Source organism: Chiloscyllium punctatum, chromosome 37, assembly GCF_047496795.1.
Source record: "Chiloscyllium punctatum isolate Juve2018m chromosome 37, sChiPun1.3, whole genome shotgun sequence".
Classification (NCBI taxonomy): domain Eukaryota; kingdom Metazoa; phylum Chordata; class Chondrichthyes; order Orectolobiformes; family Hemiscylliidae; genus Chiloscyllium; species Chiloscyllium punctatum.
Genome location: NC_092775.1, coordinates 58665752 through 58675869, shown reverse-complemented (window position 1 = coordinate 58675869; position 10118 = coordinate 58665752).

Here is a 10118-nt window from a genome sequence, read left to right as displayed (position 1 = left end):
CAGTGTTTCTCCATGTTGAATACCAGCTGGAGGAAGTATTAATGATGGATAGAACACAGAATGTGCGCTTGATGGGGGATTTCAATGCCCACCAACAACGGGAGTACTGACTGGGCTGAATCCGAAAGGTCAAACCTGCTGGACTGGGCAGGACTGGGTCTGTGGCAGGTAGTAAAGATGACAAGACAGAAAGCGTGGGCGGCACGGTGGCACAGTGGTTAGCACTGCTGCCTCACAGCGCCTGAGACCCGGGTTCAATTCCTGCCTCAGGCGACTGACTGTGTGGAGTTTGCACGTTCTCCCCGTGTCTGCGTGGGTTTTCTCCGGGTGCTCCGGTTTCCTCCTCCCACAGTCCAAAGATGTGCAGGCCAGGTGAATTGGCCATGCCAAATTGCCCATAGTGTTAGGTAAGGGGTAAATGTAGATGTAGATGTAGATGTAGGGGTATGGGTGGGTTACGCTTCGGCGGGGCGGTGTGGACTTGTTGGGCCGAAGGGCCTGTTTCCACACTGTAAGTAATCTAAGTAATCTAATCTAAAAAGCCTCCCACTCACCAATCTACCTATCCATCATAGAATCTGTAGGAGTGACCACCGCACAGTCCTGGAGGTTATAAATTTCCATCTTGGCAATGGGGATACTCTCCACCATGTTGTATAGCAATACCACAGCAGAAAGTGGGGTAGATTTTATTCAGATCAAACAACTCAAGGCCAGGCATCCATGTGGGCCATCAGCAACATCAGAATTATGTTCAATCACAATCAGGCCTATCCTCATCATACCAGAGGACAATCCTGGGTGAAGGAAAAGTAGAAGAGGACATATCACTGGCCCCTATTTTATCAGGAATCCTTGATGCCACAGTCACTCTCATCTCACCTCTGGAGCTTTGTTCTTTTGTTCATATTTGGACTATAGAAATTTATACTCAACCTATTCTGACATCATATCACTCACCTTTGAAGCAGCTGGGATTTGAAGCTGGCTCAGAGATATGGAGACTACGAACTGCACCACAAGAATCCTAATGAACCATGACTATAATGAGGAATGTAATTCTGAGTAGCCTTAACACAGCCCAAAATGAGTACCAGTGAGATTATTGCCAAGCGGATACTGATTGATAGTACTGTTGATGACACCAATATCACTTTTCTGATGATCGAGAGCAGACTGTTGGGCAGTACTTGGCTGAGTTGGATTTTTCCTGCTTTTTGTGTACAGGAACTACATGGGCAATTTTCCACATTGTTGTAGGTATACTGGAATAGCTTGGCTAGGGTGCAGTAAGTTTGGGAGCACAAGTCTTCAGTCTCCTATTGCTGAAATGTGGTCAGGGCACCTAGTCTTTGCAGGATGAAGGGCTGTTTCCTGATATTATGTGAAGTGAATCAAATTGGCTGAAGACTGGCCTCTGCAGGAGGTCTCAATCCGGTGTAGCTATGACACAAAACTATTTACATACCGAAATGTGGAAATCAGCAAATGGTAGACGGAGCAATGTGATACCACAACCAGTGGATCCGATCTAAGCTCTGCTAACAATTAAATAACTCACTGAAGGAGGAGGCTCCTTGAATAACCTTATCCTCAACAATGGTGGGAGCGCAGAACGCCAGTGCAAAAGATAAGACTGAATTATTTGCACATTTTATAGCCAGAAGTGCTGAGTGGATGATCCATCTTGGCATCCTCTAGTGATCCCCAGCATCACAAATACCAGTCTTCAGCCAATTCAATTCACTCTTCGTGATATCAAGAAACAGCTGAAGGCACAATTCACTGCAAAGGCTCTGACATTTTAGCAATAGTACTGATGACCTATGTTTTGGAACTAGTGATGCCCTGTGTAAGTTTATGGATAATACGAAAATTGGTGGAGTGGTAAATGATGAAGAGCACATTACAGCAGGACGTAGACATGCAGATCAGATGGACTGATCAATGGCAAGTGGAATTCAATCCAGATAGGTTGAGGTGATATACTTGGTAAGGACAAACAAAGCAGGGGAATACATGACGAAAGGTAGGATCCTAAAATTCACTGAGTATCAGAGGGACCTTGGGTGTGCATGTCTGCCAGTCCCTTAAGGTTAGCAAGACAGGCAGATAAAATGGTTAAGGTGGCATATGGGATACTTGCCTTTATTAGCTGAGGCACAGAGTTTAAGGGTAGGGAGGTGATGCTGGAACCTTATAAAATGTTGGTTAGGCCACAGCTGGAGTAAAGATTGTGGTTCTGGAATCCACATTATGGGAGGCATGTGATTGCACTGGACAGGGTGCAGAGGAGACTTAGCAGGATCTTGCCTGATTTAAGGTAAAGGGCAGAAAGTTTCGAGGTGATGCGAGGGAAAGTATGTTCAGTCAGAATATGGTGGAAATCTGGAGCTCACTGCCTGTGAGAGTGATAGAAGCAGAAATCCTCATAGCATTCAAGAAGTCTTCAGTATGCTAAGACATGCAAAGCTGTTGGCCAAATGCCTGATAACGGCTGTATGGCTAGTTTGCAATACAAATGGATGACAACAACATAGGTTCAATTTCCTTGGCTGAGGATACAGTGAAGGACAGTCTTTGCCAGAGACATGGTGACTCTCAGGTTAAACCACTACCAGTCATCTCTTTCTAATGAGAGAGCAGGCCCATGGGCTGGTAAGACAATGGTCACTTGACCTTCCCTTTACTTCAGACCAGCATACACTCTAAGGGCCAAAACGCATTTTATTGTGCTATAGATCTTTATGACTGTATGACTGGTTGTTTCAGTACAGCCACAGTATCTTGTCTGCAAAAAACCAAGATCATTTCAACCTGGTCAGATACCACCTTATTTTTGATCATCAGCAAGGTGAGAAAGGGTTGTTGACAGTATTATCACATTTGCTCTGCAATTATGTGCTCACTGATGCTTAGTTTGGGATGCCTCAGGTTCTTTCGGCTCAGTACAGCCTTGTTCCAAATGTGGACCAACACCTGAACTGAGGCCTGGTATGACGGTTTATGGAGTCAAGAAACACTAGAATCATCAGGAGGCACTGACTGGAATCAAACCTCACTCAAAGGAAGGTGGTTTAGATTACTTACAGTGTGGAAACAGGCCCTTCGGCCCAACAAGCCCACACCGACCCGCCGAAGCGCAACCCACCCATACCCCTACATTTACCCCTTACCTAACACTACAGGCAATTTAGCATGGCCAATTCACCTGACCTGCACATCTTCGAACTGTGGGAGGAAACCAGAGCACCCGGAGGAAACCCACGCAGACACGGGGAAAACGTGCAAACTCCACACAGTCAGTCGCCTAAGGCGGGAATTGAACCCGGGTCTCTGGCACTGTGAGGCAGCACCACTGTGCCACCGTGCCACCCAGCAGTTCTTTGCTGGAGGGCAGTTATCTCAGTCCCAGGATATTACTGCAGGGCTTCCTCAGGTTAGTGTTTTTTCTGTGTGTACCCTGCCTACAAGAGAATTCACCTTCAAGGACTCGAGGTGCTGTGTGTATTTAAAGTTGCATTTATACCTGGTAATTAATCTGCTGTGGATTTGTACATACACAAATAGATTGGTTTGCTATACTTTCTCATTCCTTGCTTATAAAACATTTTACTACTTTAAATAAATGAACCCACAAAGTTAATCAATTGCTGATGAGTGATTCATCAGTCCACTATCATTGACATGACAGTGGTGGAAAACATTGTGCTGAAACCTACAATGTTTGAACAGTCAGCAAGTTAGACTACAGTTGACATATAGGGTTAACAGCATTATTGTAAAGTGCATGAAACAACACCCAGTGTTTTTGTTCAGTATAACGTTGGAAAGACCGTTGAAAACACAGCTTGATGGTAAGCCGACAAATCCTGATCCAAAGGTAAGCTTAACTTACTTGAGAAAAGCAAGTCATTGGGATGTGGGCCGGATCAATAACAAACAAGTCATAGACATATTTTCGAGTGTCCACAAAATTCCTGAATGCAAATCGGGACACAGCAGACTTCCCAACAGAATTCAAAATGTTTAAACAGCATTCAGAACTTGGTTTCTTGACTTTAATGGGTTTAATGCAAAAACAAACAAGTCATTAAAATTTGGAACCAAGGTCTATATAAATTCAATGCATATGAATTAACAGCTGAACTACAAAAAGATCACCAAAAGATATGGACCACATTAAAGATAATTACAGACAGATTAAACTTATGTATTCATTAACTAGAATTTATATTATTTAGACAGAAGCCTATAAAATCCAAACACGACTTTGTGAGTAGAACCGGTGAAAAGGGCACATTCTATGATTTTTCAGATGGGAAGCTAGCAAGTAATTGTTGTGATGCTGATCTCATCCATCTCCATTGAAGCTTTCCAGAAAGATTTACTAGTCAATTCCTTCACCTATGGCATTGAAGAGTTACTGATCCTCGAAAGTCAATGAATCTTACGGATCCCAAGTACAAACTCAAAGGCTAGCACATCCACTAGAACAGCGAAATACAGCAACTCATGTGGAAGTTTTAGCTTCTGGGTGCACCAAGGACATGTCTAGTTTTCAATCAATTTTTGCAAAAATGCCTATTAGCAGAGGCAATGTTCTAGAGCAAGAGCTGGTGCAGCTACAAGGATGTGTGCACCAAATCAACAGAGTACACAGGATTATCTTCAAGATGTGATAATGACCATCCGGTATCTGCCAGAAGTGTGTAGATGACATGATCAAGAAACCAGAAGCTAATAATGTACACAACAGGACTAAACAAAATGGCCCAAAAGGAGGAGCTCATAGTGTAGCTGGTGACAGACCAGTATGGAGTGAAAATTGGCTGGCCTAGAGTCTACAGAGAATGTATGTAAATGGGATTTTTATAGATTTGTCAGGATGTGATGATGGGGTCCCACAGGGATCTAAGGCCATCGGATGTAGGAGCATAAGTAGGCCATTCAGCCCATTGAACTTGTTTTGCAATTCAATGAGATCATGGCTGATCTGATGATCCTGAACTCCGCATTCCTGCCTTTCCCCCATAATTCTCGATTGTCTTACTGGTAAGACCAGAAAAAGTAGGAATAGAGGTGTGGTGAGGAGCTGTGATGGTTCCTCAATCTTTTGCAATTTATGCAATTTTTATTCTGTGCTTCAGTTCATAAAGACAAATACTACTTATGCCTTCATAACCACCTTATCTACCTGTGCTGCCACCTTCAGGAGTCTGTGGATTAGCACATCAAAATCCCTCTGATCCTTTCCAGGGTGCCATTATTCACAGTGTAGTCCTTGCCTTGTTGCCCGCCCGAAGTGCATGATCTCACACTTTGCCGAATTGATTCCCAAATTCCATTGCCACTGCTGTGCCCACCTGACCAATCTCTTGATATCCTCCTGCAACTTGGGGTTATTCCATCATTATTTAGCACCCCACTAAATTCTCTTGTCATCCATGAATTTCTTGATCATAGCCTTTACATTTAAGTCCAAGCCATTAATGTACACCACAAATAGCAAGGGCCCCAGCACAGAAGCCCTTGGTTCCAAATCTTAATGGCTTGCTTTTTTTGCATCAAACACACTAAAATCAAGAAACCAAAGCTCTGGATCCTGTTTAAACCTTTTGAATTCTGTTGGGAAGTCTGGTGTGTCCCAATTTAAACCCAGGAATTTTGTGGCCATTTGACAATATGCCTTTGACCTACACTTGTTTGTTATTGATCCAGCCCACACTCAAAACAGACGTTTAGTCACAGAAACATCCCTCTACCAACACCCTCTGCTTTCTGCCTCTAATCCAGTTTTAGACAGAACATGCCACTTAGAGTCATAGACCTTGGATCCCATGGGCTTTTACTTCCTTGACCAGTCTGTCATGTGGAACCTTTATGCCTTGCTAAAGTCCATATTGACTACATTAACATAATTTCCTGCATCACCATCCTTAAACAAGTTGTTCAAATTTGTCAAACATGACTCCATACTGACTATCCTTGATTAATCTATGTTTCTCTATGTCTAGATATACTTTGTCCCTCAAAATTTAAAAGGTTAGATTGATTTTTTAAATTCAGTCATGGGAGGTTGGCATTGCTGGCTGGGCCAACATTTATGCCTGTCCCTTGTTGTACTTGAGAAGCTGCCTTTTTAAATCACTAAAGTCTATGCCAGGCATAGGACATCTCCAACAAGAGAGAACTTTAACTAATACTTCTTGACATTCAACGGTGTTACCATCATAGAGTCATAGAGATGTACAGCATGGAAACAGAACCTTCGGTCCAACTTGTCCATGCCGACCAGATATCCCAACCCAATCAAGTCCCACCTGCCAGTACCCGGCCCATATCCCTCCAAACCCTTCCTATTCATATACCCATCTGGATGCCTTTTAAATGTTGCAATTGTACCAGCCTCCATCACTTCCTCTGGCAGCTCATTCCATACACGCTCTCCATGAAACAGTTGTCCCTTAGGTCTCTTTTAGATCTTCCCCCTCTCACCATAAACCTATGCCCTCTAGTTCAGGACTCACCCACCCCAGGGAAATGATCTTGTCTATTTACCCTATCCATGCCCCTCATGATTTTATAAACCACTATAAGGTCATCCCTCAGCCTCCGATGCTCCAGGGAAAACAGCCCCAGCCTGTTCAGCCTCTCCCTATAGCTCAAATCCTCCAACCCTGGCAACATCCTTGTAAAGCTTTTCTGAACTCTTTCAAGTTTCACAACACCTTTCCAATAGGAAGAAGACCAGAATTGCACACAATATTCCAACAGTGGCCTAACCAATGTCCTGTACAGCCGCAACATGACCTCCCAACTCCTGTACTCAATACTCTGACCAATAAAGGAAAGCATACCAAACGCCTTCTTCACTATCTTATCTACCTGCGACTCTACTTCCAAGGAGCTATGAACCTGCACTCCAAGGTCTCTTTGTTCAGCAACACTCCCTAGGACCTTATCATTAAGTATATAAGTCCTGCTAAGATTTACCTTTCCAAAATGCAGCAGCTCACATTTATCTAAATTAAACTCCATCTGCCACTCCTCAGCCCATTGGCCCATCTGATCAAGATCCCTTTGTAATCCGAGGTAACCTTCTTCGCTGTCCACTACACCTCCAATTTTGGTGTCATCTGCAAACTTACTAACTATACCTCTTAAGCTCACATCCAAATAATTTATATAAATGACAGAAAATAGTGGACCCAGCACCGATCCTTGTGGCACTCCACTGGTCATAGGCTTCCAGTCTGAAAAACAACCCTCCACCACCAACCTCTGTCTTCTACCTTTGAGCCGGTTCAATATTCACATGGCTAGTTCTCCCTGTATTCCACGAGATCTAACCTTGCTAACCAGTCTCCTATGGGGAACCTTGTCAAATGCCTTACTGAAGTCCATATCACTGAATTATCTACTCTTAACATCCTGGGGGGTTCCCATTGACCAGAAGTAGTCTAGCCATATAAATACAGTCACATCTAGAGCAATTCAGAGGCTAGGAATCTTGCAGCAAGTAACATATCTCCTGACTCCCCACCATCTACAAGGCATTAATCAGGAGTGTAATATAATACTTCCCACTTGCCTGGATGAGTGCAGCTCCAACAACACTCAAGAAGCTTGACACCATCCAGGACAAAGCAGCCCATTTAATTGGCACCACATCCACAAACATTCACTCTCACCATCACCGATACTCAACAGCAGCAGTGTAGACAATCTAATTCACCAAAGCTCCTTCGTCAGCATTTTCCAAATCCAAGACCTCTACTATCTAGAAAGACAAGGGTAGCAGATAAATGGGTACACAACTTGAGGGCAAGTTTCCCTCCGAGTCACTCACCATCCTGACTTGGAAATATATCTCCATTCCTCGCTGTCGCTGAGTCAAGATCCTGGAATTCCCTCCATATCAACAATGAAGATCTAAGCACAGAACAAGAACTGCGGCAGTTCAAGAGGGCAGCTTACCACCACCTCCTCAAGGACAACTCAGGACTGACAATAAATTCTGACTCAGCCAGATGCACGTAGGTCACGAATGATTGAAAACAAAATCACTGAAACAGCAAGTAGGAAAGATCAATACTTCAAGGAAAACAAAAATTTTTAAAAATGCTGAAAAGGTTTGATAACTATTACATCAGGTTACGATGAAGAAAATATTCTGGACCAACAGGAGCATATAACCTGGATAGAATTATAAGACTCCAAAATAGTTGGAAGCTCTTAAGGAACAAAAAAGCAAATGCCAAGACAATTTCAAGCACTCACCTTTGGTTGAGGAATGAGATCAGTCAGGAGCTGCAACAAAATTTGGCTGTAGTGCATCAGGGTAGTGTTTGATGTTCCAGAGAGTTTCAATGACAAGATCAATTTTACTAGAGCTAAGAAACAAATAGGGCACAACCAAACACTGACTGAAGCTTACAGACTACTAACTGGTGACAAAGGTGTAGAGGATCAAATTTGCAGGGATGTCAAGAGATGCAAACATAATAGAGGAGTTAAAAAAGGAGGACTTTAATTGCCTGAATATAGACTGGCACGATAGAGGTAGTGTAGACAGGCAACTGTACGTAGATTGTAACGGGAATATTTTTATAGCAATACTTTTTTAAAAAATTCATTCACACAATGAGGACATCAGTGGCTCGGCCAGTATTATTGGACGACAGAGCAGTTAAGAGTCAATCACATTGCTGTGTGTCTAGAGTCACATTGTAGGCCAGATCAGATAAGGATGGCAGTTTCCTTCCCCAAACAACATCAGTGAACCAGGTGGGCATTTCCTGATCATCATTAGGCTCTTAATTCCAGATTTTTAAATTGAATTCAAATTCTGCCATAGGAGGATTTGAACCCCCATCTCCAGATTAACAGTCCAGTAATAATACCACTAGACCATCACCCAGGAGAAAGTGAGGACTGCAGATGCTGGAGATCTTAGCTGAAAATTGTGTTGCTGGAAAAGCACAGCAGGTCAGGCAGCATCAAAGGAACAGGAGAATCGACGTTTCGGGCATAAGCCCTTCTTCGGGAATGAGGAAGGTGTGTCAAGCAGGCTAAGATAAAAGGTAGGGAGGAGGGACTTGGGGGAGGGGCATTGGGAATGCAATAGATGGAAGGAGGTTAAGGTGAGGGTGATAGGCTGGAGAGGGGGTGGGGGCGGAGAGGTCAGGAAGAAGATTGCAGGTCAAGAAGGCAGTGCTGAGTCCGAGGGTTGGGACTGGGATAAGGTGGGGGGAGGGGAAATGAGGAAGCTGGAGAAATCTGGAGGGTTCCTAGGCGGAAGATGAGGCGCTCTTCCTCCAGGCGTCGTGTTGCCATGGTCTGGCGATGGAGGAGTCCAAGGACCTGCATGTCCTTGGCGGAGTGGGAGGGGGAGTTAAAGTGTTCAGCCACGGGGCGGTTGGGTTGGTTGGTGCAGGTGTCCCAGAGGTGTTCTCTGAAACGTTCCGCAAGTAGGCGGCCTGGCTCCCCAATATAGAGGAGGCCACATCGGGTGCAGCGGATGCAGTAAATGATGTGTGTGGAGGTGCAGGTGAATTTGTGACGGATATGGAAGGATCCCTTGGGGCCTTGGAGGGAAGTGAGGGGGGGAGGTGTGGGCGCAAGTTTTGCATTTCTTGCGGTTGCAGGAGAAGGAGCCGGGAGTGGAGGTTGGGTTGGTGGGGGGTGGAGTTTGCACATTCTCCCTGTGTCTGTGTGGGTTTCCTCCCACAGTCCAAAAACGTTGCAAAGTTAGGTGAATTGGCCATGCCAACTTGCCTGTAGTGTTAGGTGTAGGGGAATGGGTCTGGGTGGGTTGCTCTTTGGAGGGTCAGTATGGGCCTGTTTCCACACTGTAAGTAATCTAATCTAAACAAGGCCAGCTCTTCGGAGGGGGAAGATGGACGCAAAGAAGGCCATCACTACCAGAAGAAGAGACAGAGCGCCGTCGGTAAAGAGGAGGGCATTTCCTCCCAACCAGGAAACAACGGACCCCCCGAAGTCCACCCTCCACCCAGTGAGAACCAGGAGGTACCCACTGCCCCACAACTACAGGCAACCGAGAGCTGTGATCCTCTGACAGTCCCATTGTCAGACACAGAACTGGACAGGGAGGA